The sequence below is a fragment of the Larus michahellis genome, chromosome 8 (assembly GCF_964199755.1).
Source record: "Larus michahellis chromosome 8, bLarMic1.1, whole genome shotgun sequence".
NCBI lineage: Eukaryota > Metazoa > Chordata > Aves > Charadriiformes > Laridae > Larus > Larus michahellis.
Window position 1 is genome coordinate 37,610,173 of NC_133903.1, and position 12,961 is coordinate 37,623,133.

The 12,961-nt window shown below is 40.4% G+C and overlaps 1 long non-coding RNA gene across 5 annotated transcripts in view; it reads right to left on the bottom strand.

The window, feature by feature from the left end:
* The window catches only part of LOC141747047 (uncharacterized), a 99,070-nt gene that overhangs the window by 17,333 nt on the left and 68,776 nt on the right, over window positions 1-12,961 (bottom strand). The window lies entirely within an intron of this gene.

Consider the following 12,961-nt stretch of genomic DNA (forward strand, 5'->3'; position numbering starts at 1 on the left):
ACATGTTAACAACTGAAAAATAAGCAATGAAAGCTTCTACAGCAAATTGAAGACACAAAATAAGCTATCACCATGTTAAGGACTATTATTTCTACAGTGATATTTCATAGGCAAAGTCAAAATAACAAGGGCCCTGATTCAGAAAATAGAGAATATGATGCCATTACTGCTTTCTAGCCATCTGGATCCACAGGGATATTTAACACTGCAAAGAACTAGCGTCTAACACAGAAACCACATGGACAAAAGAGAGAAGGATGGACATAAGAGAGTCATTTAGCCTCAACAGCCCAAAACTGTCAGGAGTCTACCATTTTTAGCTTGCAAGATATAGCACATATTTAGCATCTGAAAAGTCTGGATTTTGTAATAAGCATAGAGGATAAAGTCTTTTTGTAACGCATTCAGTAACATCGTACTTGATCGAATAAGAAGAGCCATTTAGACTTTACATATTGAGCAATGGCTCATCTACAAAATATCAGCGTACAGAAAAAGCAAAAGAACACATTACAAAAGGATATCCAGTCCTTCAGATAAGACTTAAATGCAATATATAATATATCCTGGATTAATAACATATTAATAGCTGTGGCAAACTCATACCATTCCCATTTCAATAGCCTGAGCCAAATAGGGAATGCATCTGACTTTATCTTTTCAGTAATTCTACTTTTTAACAATTACATTGAATCAGGTCAAGCAGAACCCAAGATACTTTATTTCAAGCCTATTCCAGTGGTTAGAGCAGCAATTTGAATAGAAAGCGAGAGTGGTACTGCTCTCTGTATTTTAAACTATTTTAATAGTTTAAATAAATGAAAGTTATTGAATCTGGTTTCCAGAAACGAACTTGGATCACGCACAAATGTGCTGTTTCAACAAAGAATAAGATCAGCAGTGCAGAAACGAATTACATTAAAAAGCAAAAATATGCCAAATCAGACAAAGATTTAAAACTCCAACACATCACAAGTGATTCTCCAGTAGCATGTGTTTCCACCCAGAGTACATCTATTGCACGCAGAAAGTAGGAAATGAAAAGAAATGTTAATCCATGCAACAATGCGGCTTCATGAAAGCATTGAAGGGACACGAGGGCTTCATGTCAGGTCTCTAAAAGCAGGCATTGGGCCAAAAATGAGATACAGCAGGATGCAAAAGGACTGGGTAAGTGACTCAGCCAGGGAAGGGCTCCCACCTCCCTCTCTACCCTGCTGTCAGTGCACCATGAAGCAGCTGCCTGCAGCACTGCTGGAGTACATGTAGGAAAAATATCTTTGAGAAATTCAGGCACTAGAGGTTACATGGTGGTGCTTCAAAGCATGTTTCTAAGATCATTCTCTCGTTATGTTTCTTTTTACAGACACAGACCCATGAAGGAAAGACCTTGCTGACTGAAGCAGTTTCTCTGCTGAGATATGCTGTTGGCATAGAGCTGGCAAAATTATACTAAATTAAAATAGAAAGCTTAGCAGTTATCTTCACTTAAATACAAAAGTATACACATACTCCGCTCTCAGTGAAAGAGCAAATAAACAGAAAATAAAACTGTACGTAACAGCAACTTCTTCTTTAGTGGCAATAACAGTAATGTTCATGCAGTTATTGTCTAGTGCTCCCAGGCCAACAAACTAGTTCATCGTTACACTGGAGTAATGGAAAGAGATGAATAAACCGAGTACCTTCCTGCTACGCTCACGCCCCGCTTGAGGGCCTGCATCATCCCTGGGCAGCACCCACCACACAGCAGAGCCACTCTGGCAGGACCTGCTTCAAAAAATCACTGGAGCACACATGCCCGCAGAAAACCCCAGCCACAGATCCACAACAGATTTAGGTACTAGGTACCCATATTTTATATTTTAAACCAGAACCGTAATCCTCAAAACCCACATCCCCTAACCCTGGAGATGCTAAGGTTTTCATCTCAAAAGCTCAGTAGGCCCTAAAATTTCTACATCCAGCAGGGATGTCCAGAAACACCTCAACCGCAGCAGGTCTGAGGAATTCACAGCTTTGAGGTCTGAGCTTCATTAGTAACTGTAAACAGAGTTTCTCCCCCAAACATCTCGCCTGAGGATGTCAGCCCCACAGGCAGGCAGTATTTTTTACCTAGATAGGTTCCATGCAAAAAAGCAGCAGTAAAGGCTTTCATCAAAATAAGTTATCATCACCATGACAGAAGTGGTGCATCTTGCACCCTTCCAAACAACTCTTCTCAGGTTGCATATTTCAGGAAAGTGGAATAGGTGGGCATCTCAGTTGCATATTTCAGGAAAGTAGAATAAACCTACAAGGTGGGGTGAGAACCCAACGACCAGACATTGAAATTGCTCACGTTCTGGCTGTAAAGTTCCCTCATGAACCTACGCCTAACTTGACTGGCAGCTCATTCTGTGTCTGGAGTGAAGGAAAGTGGAACAATTATACTATCTCAAATCATCGTTATTGTTTCAATGATTGCATTAACATTCTCCAAGCATAAACGGTCCACAAAACATTCGAGGCAGACATCTAATGATGGATTTTCCCAACAGAGAAAGCAATTCCTCTAAGCAATAAAACAGTCTGTGAGAAATCCTGCAGTCATAAATCTAGTATTTCTCATTACAAAATTTACATCAGCCACAAAGTGATTACTTCTAAAATTACAAACCCTTGTGGGCAGCAATATTAGTGGGTTACCAATTGTCATTCTCATGAGTCATGAGAAAAGCAGTCCAAGTCATAATAGTCTTGTAAAAAAACAAAATATCAAAAGAATTAATTGCCTTATTATAGACAGAAAGTTTAGGGCATTCACATAACAGGCACCTAGGCATCAAAGTACAAAGACTAGCAGTAAGTCCCTATGGAAACTCTTAAAGGTTACACAGGAACGTCCAAACAATGCAGCTTTGCCACAACTTTTCAACACGTCCTCCACAAAAGCAGGCTCCTCAGCCCTCCTCAGTGCTTCCCACACTGGGGCAAGGACCATGCAGGAAGGAAAGAGGGGGAAGAGAGAGAAGAGAGGACGCATCCGCAGCCTCCCAATCCTGCAGAAAGTGGGCAGTAACTTCAGCCCCCAAGGGGTAGGGCATCAGCTAACCCAACTGGCCCCCACCCTGAGTCAGGTGCTGGAGGGGTACAGAATGTTTGGCACCTGGGGAGGCAGGTCCCATCCTAAGGCAAAGAAGAGGGGTGACAGGGTACATGTGGCCACACATGCACGAGTTTTGCCCGGCTAGCTTGATGCTGGAACAGGCTTATCCCAGGACTTGTCAGGGAGCAGGCATGACCTTCAGTTTGAGGACACTGTCCCACAAAGCCAGTTTCTTCTTGCAGCCTTCTCTTCCCCAGGCACTGCAGCCTAGCAGCAACCCGACACACGAGGATTGGGGGGCTTGAACGACCACTGGGAATAAGCCAAATACATTTTAGTAAGAAAAGCATGTCCTCCAACACCTCGCTCAGGAAGAGATGAGTGTTACAGATTCCTTGAGGAAAGCTAAGATATTGCAACACCTTAAACACAGGATTGATTACACAGCTAATATACTCAGAAATAAAATAGAATCTGTTTAACTCATTTAGATTCATGCTTCACATACATTAAGAAACTTTTCTAGTTTAACTGCAGAGAAAGCAGAGGAGGAGATCCCTTTGCAAGCAGATATACTCAACTGTAAAATTCATTTCTGCACGACTAGTTAAATATAGTGTGTTCTCTTGGTTTTGACTGCTTATGGAAATGGAGGTTGACTCAGAAAAAAAACAACCAAACAAAAAAAAAACCCACAACTAAAAGCAAAGTAAGAAGTTTTAAGACTTTTTTATGATCACAAGGTACATCTTCATGCATAAATTGACCTCACTGTGGCTTGCTCCTTTTGATGTGTGCTGTCATCAATCCTCTTGAGTGCAACCTGCAAGATCCCACAGCTGAATTGTGAGTCAGTTCTGTTTAACTTACAGAACATGCTTCTAAGCTCTGATTATCTTTCCATCAGATCAATGTACTCATTCAACTTGCCCCGAAGCTGCTTAGTTGCAAGATCACAATCAGTAGTGGTAAGACAGGCAACAGGAGACCTACGAAACAGGGCTGCCCCACTCACCTGCAACCCACAGGGAGGCGGAATTCAGGGCAATGCATGTACATACACACGTGCTGCATGTAGCTGCTCCATACATACTGAAGGCAGGAGCTTGCACCTTCTGTCACTGTCTCTGCTTCCTAACAACAATCCACCAAACCTGTGAAAACACTACCACCGGTACCGGTAACAGTTCAACACCAGCTCTGGCTCCTTCGCTTACTTAAATTTGAAGTACTATAGAAAGCATCTCCCAAAAAGACAATGACTGCTCTAAGAGCTTTCATAGGAAAGTAAAAAAGATGGTTTGATTTTTTCTGCTGCAAACAAATGGGAATACTCATGCAGAAAGAAACAGGAACCAACTGAATCTGGGCACCTCATTAAACTGAGAGGCACTGTGACAACATTTTCCCTCCTCTCACGAATCCAACCACTCCAATGACAGGCACATAGGCAGAAGACTAACTTTGACTAAGTACTATGGCAGGTGAAACTTTGCTGTGGAGCACTGGCACCATCCGTTGCTGTTAAGCTCGCCTTATCTGTTGGTAAGAGACAACCCAAGAAGGAGCAAAGAGGCCAGGTCGCTTCCTGACCAGCAGCGGCAGAGCGGTGACACCAATTCACGGGCACAGATGAGGAACAGGCAAAGTAGGAGGTGTTGAAGGCAATAGTTGAAGACAAGTCAGGTCCCAGACACAGCGCAAGCCACTTTCAACCAACCTGAGCGATTAGGAGCTTGTTCCTTAACATTCTGAATAACCAGGTTTTGGAACCGGCTGCTCTGCCTGGAACCTCTCAGAGCTTGATTGAGACCAGCCTGAACACAGGTGAGGGTAGCCCCAGCTCGTCGCAGTTGTATGGAAAGTTATTAGTATTTTATTTTTACTGAAAGTTTGATCATTGGCTGTTGTGTTATTTGCTTTGCATACATAGCATGGTGCAAAATTTATTACAAGCAAGGTAACAGTAGCAAAAAAACCTGTAAATACATGCTTGCAAAAGAAATGAAGTTTTATTACACACAAAAATATACTAAAAGAATACATTCCCACAATTTATTGCCTCATCTTCGCCATACCCTGTGCACTTCATTTCAACTATTCAGGGAGTAGCCTGGCCACATACTCCATGTTTATGAGAAAACTATTTCTCAACTATTTCTATTCCTCACCATCAAATGAAAAAAATATTCAACATGCTTATGCTTTCTGCCCTAATAATATATTTGAAATTTATAGGGTTGTAAAATGATATCCCAGCATGACATTAGCTATTTCGATCTTTGATCTATCGATGCCATTTAAGTAGATGATAATGGTTTACCAGCTCAAAATACTGGCCTAGTGAAAAACACTTGGCTGCTCCCATAATATATTTTACAGCTAGAGGGTAAATATTTATTTCCTGTGGGTGAATTTTCTATTTTAATAGATGTTCACATGCTGTATTGCTCTTGTGTATCTGGTTCTACATCCACCACAACCCATAGTGTCACTTGTTCACAATTAATTACCAAAAAGCTTTTTGAGAGAAAGCTCAAAACACCTTTACTTAGAGATGGATAAAAATTAATATGCATATCATGCATATATCAGCATCAGGTCTTACATTTGAAAACCAACATCAGTCAGATTTGCTCTAACCTGGGGCTGCTTGAAATCTGCTGATGAGCATAGAATGAGTGGCAAGTCCTCCCTTCCCTCCTGCTGGGAGGGATGCTCTGCTTCCTGTGTGGTCAGCAACTTGCAGGACAGTTAATTTGGATACTGTTGAACTCTGTATAAAGTTTTTCCTGTCATTTCCTTATTACTATTTGATGGTTATGGAAAAATATTTCATTACAACCCCAAACCAGAAGCTTTCTATTTTTGTCTAGAGCAAATGTATCTTCAGGAGTAGCCACACTATTTTCCCCCAACTGATGATAATCCAACGGGACATCATCCATGATCAAGACCAGTCATCTCCACAAGAGATTGCTTTTTGTCTCTCTTAAAAAGATGTTTCAAGTTGAAAAATTAGTTTTGTTATGAAAGTTAAAACACTTCATCTTGAAACTGTCAAAATGAAAACTTCCAATTTCCTGGACTGTTTATTAAAATCTCAAAATAATTTCAGCATTTTTCAAAATCCACACCAGCAGGGAAAGAACAGAGGAGAAGCAAAACTGTTCACTACATCAGACCATAGTTCTTGTACATGCCCACTCCTTCCCCACCCCAATTAAAAAAAAAAAAAAAAAAAAAAAAAAGGAAAGGTTGGGTTTTTCCTCCCAGCGTATGTACTAGTCAGAACACCTTCCTCCTTTATTGGAAGTACACTTGGAAGCATGCAGCCAAAATATCACTTTTAGCTCCAAATCTTTCAAAATTGAAGTACGTTCACTACAGTTTTTAATGAAGAATTGGGATTGATATTAAACTATTGAAATTAATATAGGGAAAATAATTAGGATAGGGAAACTCAAATTAGCATGTTTTTCCAGAGAACAGAGATCTAGTTTCACACAATGAATTCCTAAAATAATACAGGCTGAACTAATGCCAACAGCACCTGGCCCAGTGCACAACTGGTCACTCTTCAGATTGTAGTCATGAGATCAAGTTGTGAAATTAATCTCTTACACCTGATTAAACCATGTCCTTCAGCTGAGAGACTTCTTACCATGTTGCCAGAGCATGAATCCTGTACCTACAGTGTCTTTCAGTGTGGGAACTTACCCTTCAACTGTGTTCTTGCAGGGTCCTGTCCTCACACTGCAGGGTGTAATTTACACCTGACATCCCAGTGCAACTTAAACACATGCTTTCTCCAATTTCTGCTAACGTAACAAACAACTTGATTTACAAGCCAGCTTTTTAGGAGGCACATAACAGGTGAACAAATAAACTTTGCTGCTTTTGCTTCAAGGATGAAGCACAACAAGTTACAGGTTGATCTCCAATGGGGTTTTACAGGGATGTGTGCTCAAGCTTGTGAAACACACAATTTTCATAAACAGCCTGGGAAGAGAGCAAATAAGGTTGTGAATGTGTTTGCTGGAAATGTTCTTTTCCTTACAATGCCAAATAACTTAAAAACAAAGAAACACTGTAAAAGAAACTTATGATACAAAGTAAGTGGTGCTGGATACAAAGCCAGATTCAATTCAAAATAAGAAAAACACAAGGTGATATTGATGGGGCAGGAGTGGTGGGAGGAGGGAAAGAACTTTCCATGTATAACGATTAGGTCTGAGCTGACCATCACCAAACAGGATAGAGACTACGGAGATACACTGAATAACACTCAAAATTTCAGGACAATTCCAAAATTTCTGTAGCAGTCAAAAAACCCAAGAGAATATCGTAGCGCATGTGTATAAAAATATAATACTGACACTACTTGAATACTTTTGTGCAGCTCCAGTTTGCCATGTACTTCAGCTAGAAGGTGAAGACAACAGAGGTTGTGACAGACACGCATACAATGGCAGGTGGCAGAGACAGCGAGTGGGAAATCACTGCTCACCATCTCTTCCAACACAAGAATGAGGGTCAAAAGCAGAAACTGGTAATATCAAGGGAGATGTCCCTTCATCCACTGAAAAATTAAACTGTGGTAACTGAACGCTACGGGAATTTGGTGATAAAGATTTTTTTTCAAAGGCTGTTACATGTAAACACGTACTTCTGGCTGAAGAAGTCCTGAATTACAAATCTTGGGGGCGGAGGGGGGGGGGGGGGGGGAGGAGTGGGGAGACGTACCAGGGAAGTACTCCAATACTCTTGAATTGTTCTTTGCTGTTTCTTAGGTATCATCCACTCCCAGACAGAGAGCTCATACAGAGCCAGGTAGACTTTTTTCCCTTTTTTTTTTTTTTTAAACTCAAGAGTGTATTGGGCTTTTTGATATATACACTTTATGTCATTAGAAAAACAAATTTCAAAAACATTCAGTCTACATCACTTTTCCTGTGCATACAAGAATAACGAACAAATTTCATTAGAAAACCCACTGCTGCAAGGCTAATGCTATGACTTTGGGAAGTTCAACCTACTTTGGAAAGGGAAGACAAGAGACATCAGCAAACAGAAAAGACTGAATCAGGAATGGAGCTAGCAGGTTAATAGAGTCCTGATATTGCTCAGCATTCACAAGGGGCAGATAAGGAAGCCTCGGATTGTCACAGCACGGTGCTTCACCTCAGCTGTTGGGGTGGCCGTAGAGAAGTAGACTGTTCAGAAGTTGTTCTTCAGTGGTGCCGTTTAAGTAAAGTTTTGCAGGGCTAATGTTGATAGTAACGTCCACCACCAGAAAGACAGAAGTAGCCTAGCTTTTTTTTTTTCTTCCCCCCACCCCGAAAGGAAGAGATGGGATATGAAACAGGCTGTTTAAGAACTGACTGTGTATGAAATATCTGTGGCATCATTTGAAAAGAGGGGTTTTGTGTTTTGTTTTTTTAACCTCAGATAATGTTTTTCCTACTTTTTTTTTCTTTTTGAGTGTCTTGCACACCGAAAATGAGGTACAGATATAAATTTTATTTATCTGACAATGAAAGCTTGAAACGTAACTTCCTATTTTGGATCATGAGGGTATTTATACCTACTTTGATTTCTTTAAAGAATTTTAGACTATATTGTCTAGAGATTGTGACAAAATACATACATTAGTTAAAAACAATTTTTATTCCTCCCTGATAAGACTACTCTTACAAAATTTTCCCAGTAAGAAATTTCAAAATCTGACATGGGGTTGTTGGTTGGATTTCATTGCTAGTGAAATATATGTTGTTGTGTCATATCATAAACAGAAAACTGAAGCACCCTTTTTAAATTCTCAGCACTGCTGACACTTCCAACAAGTACTTCGGTATTGGTTTTGGTCTTATCTGTTTCTAACAGACAGCCTCATGCCTTGGAAATCTGACCTGAAAGAAAAATTCAGCCCCAAGTATCTGCTGTCAATTGTGTAGAAAATAGGAGATGACAGCAAAGTCACTTCTGCATGCAGAATTAGATCTCTTTCCAACATCTTCTAATGTCATTATTAGCACTCAAATACACTGTGTCAAAATGTGTCTGTATAGGGAGATGGACCAGGCAACATCAAATTTATCTCTTAGTCAATATGACAAGCTGGTTTTGATTCAGACGTTTGAATAGGGAGAGACTAGTATCTGCTCCATCATGAAGGTTTATGAATGTGGATATTACAATTGGTGGAAGCGGTTAAGAAAAAAATATGTATTAAGCAGTTTTATTGAATTTCTGAAATCAAATAGCACAATATGAGTTGCTAAAAATCATCAGTATGAGCATTAGTGCCTATACTCCAGGTAGCCAATCGTGCAATGTGAAGAGTTTCAAACAAGAAGGTCATCTGCAGGAAGACTACTATCTGCTTCAGAGCTAGTCTTAACAGCAAATATCAATTCTAAAACAACATCAGAAGTGTGGATTTAAGTGTATCAGATGGTTTTAGAACAATATTCAAAGGATGGGAGAAAGGAACTGCATCTACAAAGATTAAATTCAAGTAATTTGTTCACAGTTTTCTTTCTTTGTGACAAAATGTATCCAAAGAAAAGCGAATAACAGACACAAAAAGCACTTGACTTCTGACAGAAAGCAATTCCTGGAAAGTCGAAGTCTATCCCTGTAGCACTAAAAAAAAAAATGTATCATCTAAATACAGTGTCAGTGCCTAATAAATAACAAAAATAGCAGCCATTACAGCTCTACACCCTGCATCTGTATGGCAAAGTTCAGAAGGTTAATAGAAGAAATAAAAAAAAGCTACGATGAAATAGGTTTGGATTCTTATACGCATGGGACTATTAACTAACTAAGAGAGAAAAAAAGGCTATTTAATTCCATTAATAAATTGATACCAATAAACTTCTATTCTAAGTAGCAAGATTCTTTCTGTTATTTCATCTTTTTATGGCCTCTTAATATCCATTTCATTCAACTAAAGGCCAGGCAATTATTATTTGGTAGTGACAATAGAGTTTTGTCCAATCTCATTAAAATTGGATGACTACCAAAAAACTATTTATGAATGTTTTGAGTTCGGTTCTTACTGAGCGCATGAAGTGGCTATAAGCCATTTAACTAATCATCCACAATGGAGGTGGTCATGCTCTGCCTTCTCTTCTGGACTCACAGATTTGTAACTAGCACATGCTGTGTCCTGAAAATGCTTAGCAAAAAAACCCCAATAATAACCATAGTGGTACGAACCCTTCCACTGCTTAATATGATTTAAACCTGTGCAACAACAGCAAGTTCATGTGAGTCTTAACATTCTAATTTCTTAACTCCTAATAGCACAGGAATTTAACCACGATCAATGCATATTTTGATGCAAGAACTGGGTATCTCACTATCTTACCAGAAGTGAATTTTACTTTTTCCTATGTTAATTGTAAATATTTTTTAAGTGGACTTTAGTATATAACTTTAATTTTAACCATCTCATTAGCATAAAATACATACAGACACAGTTTCTCATAGGATATAGTGGTACTCCTTAACAGAGGAGTATGCTATCATTTCAGTTCTGTGTACGCACAGTATATGTGTCACACCAACTTTTGCCACCTACAGCCAAGTGAACTCTTATCTCCTCAGTTCACTGCCAACATAAGACTGAGCAAAAGACTAAAGAGCCAACAAGCAAGAGACCAGCAGGAGAAAAGCCATACGTAGATGTTATCTCATAACCTTTCCCCCTTTCTATTCCTTTTCTCAATGGCCTGCATATAAACAACAGTTTACTTGAACACTGCTTCCAATGTTTAAAGTTTTGTCTGTTTCTGCTGCATCAAAAGAAGTATGGCCAGCAGGTCCAGGGAAGTGATTCTACTGCTCTACTCCGCTCTGGTGAGCCCCCACCTGGAGTAATGCGTGCAGCTCTGGAGTCCTCAGCACAAGAAGGACATGAACCTATTGGAATGGGGCCAGCAGAGGGCCACAAAGACGATGAGAGGGCTGGAGCACCTCTGCTGTGAGGACAGGCTGAGAGAGTTGGGGTTGTTCAGCCTGGAGAAGAGAAGGCTCTGGGGAGACCTTATAGCAGCCTCCCAGTACCTAAAGGGGGCCTACAGGGAAGATGGGGAGGGACTCTTTATCAGGGAGTGGAGCAATAGGACAAGGGGTAGTGGTTTTAAACTGAAAGAGGGGAGATTTACATGAGATATAAGGAAGAAATTCTTTACTGCGAGGGCGGTGAGGCACTGGAACAGGTTGCCCAGAGAAGCTCTGGATGCCCCATCCCTGGAAGTGTTCAAGGCCAGGCTGGATGGGGCTTTGAGCAGCCTGGTCTAGTGGAAGGTGTCCCTGCCCATGGCAGGGGGGTTGGAACTAGGTGATCTTTAAGGTCCCTTCCAACCCGAATCATTCTATGATTCTATGAAAAGACCAAATCCCCTGTTGGTTTATATGAAGGTACAGGGAGAGAGTGACTCAGTTCATCTCCCCTGCTGCCCCACCTCCCCTCTAAAATCAGGCTAGGAAAGTTGGCACTATTTTTAATTTAATCACAGAAAAATAAACCCAACCAAGGCTGTCTCAACCCCAGCAGCCTAGAAAAGATAAATCTTAATCTCAAGCATAATGTGGGGGAGGGAGCAGGGGCAGAAGGACAAACACTGGCTACAGTTACTGCCAGTCAGCTAAGCCTTTCCAGACTGTAGACTCTTCAGGATAATTAAATTAACCCTAAATTAAAAGAACAAGTAGTACTAGTCTAGCTCCATATCTTTATCTGTCAATTGATACATCTTACATGATGTGAGTCTGCATACTGACATTCCCCCAACAAATGCACCAAAGATGATCAAATTTTTTTGAAAACAAACTGTAAGAAGATGGGGGTATAAGCAAGGCCACTGCTGTGGTGAAAGATGAATGCAATAAACGGGTATATTTTTTAAAGAAACTGTTTTCAGAGACTGAGCAGCGGCCAGGCACTATTCACAACTACAATAGCACGAGATCATTGTTCAAAAGGAAGTGATAAATGGCTACTTGAAGGGCAGCCTTGCATTTGGGAAGTAGAAATGGCAGAAGTTACTGAGGGGGACATCTAAGTCACAGCGTTTCTTGTAAACTCTTGTGCCTCTCTCTCAGGAGGAAGAACTTGAGCACTCTCTTGCCTAGGTCAGCAGTTGCCTCCCTGCAATCACAGCAGAGCAGAGCTGGGGTTTGGATTGCTCTACTTTGCTCTCCTGTCAGGGAGTGGAAAAGATTTTTATACTAGATGGGCAAGTACAAGGAAATCGATGGCAGGGAAATACCTGAGAATTCAGTTCTAACACGGATCCCATAACAGGAGCACGTGTCCAGCATAAGTTGTCATTTGTCAGAGGCCTTACCTGCAAGAACCCAATCTGCAAATAGATATAGGAGAAAACTTTGTCAAATACTTCTCAAACACTCTAATAAAGAGGCAGACAAATTAACCTATATTCCTAACTTTCTCTTATAAGTTTCCCAAAGATAGACAGGAATTAGTAAAACCTAAAAGTCAACATGATTTTAAGCACATTAATCATACAGCGTCAGGTCCATACAGTTAACCCAAGAAATCAACTGCATGTGTTTTCTGTTTCTCAGAATGAGTTTTTAAGCAATGAAGTAGATGAAACAGTCACCTTCCCCCTCATACCTGCCAAGCAAGTGACAATAACAGTAGTAACAAGGAAAAATTGTGAAAGTGAAGAATCAGGTAACTAAAATTGATGAAAGGATTTATTAATTCAGATTTGCGGATAGTTATGTGAGAAATCCCAACCAATGGTAACAGTGCTCAGAACAAATGCAGTATTTAACGTCAGAACGTATCCTCCAGCATCCTCCTGCAGAGGTAGGAACCAACAGCTCAAG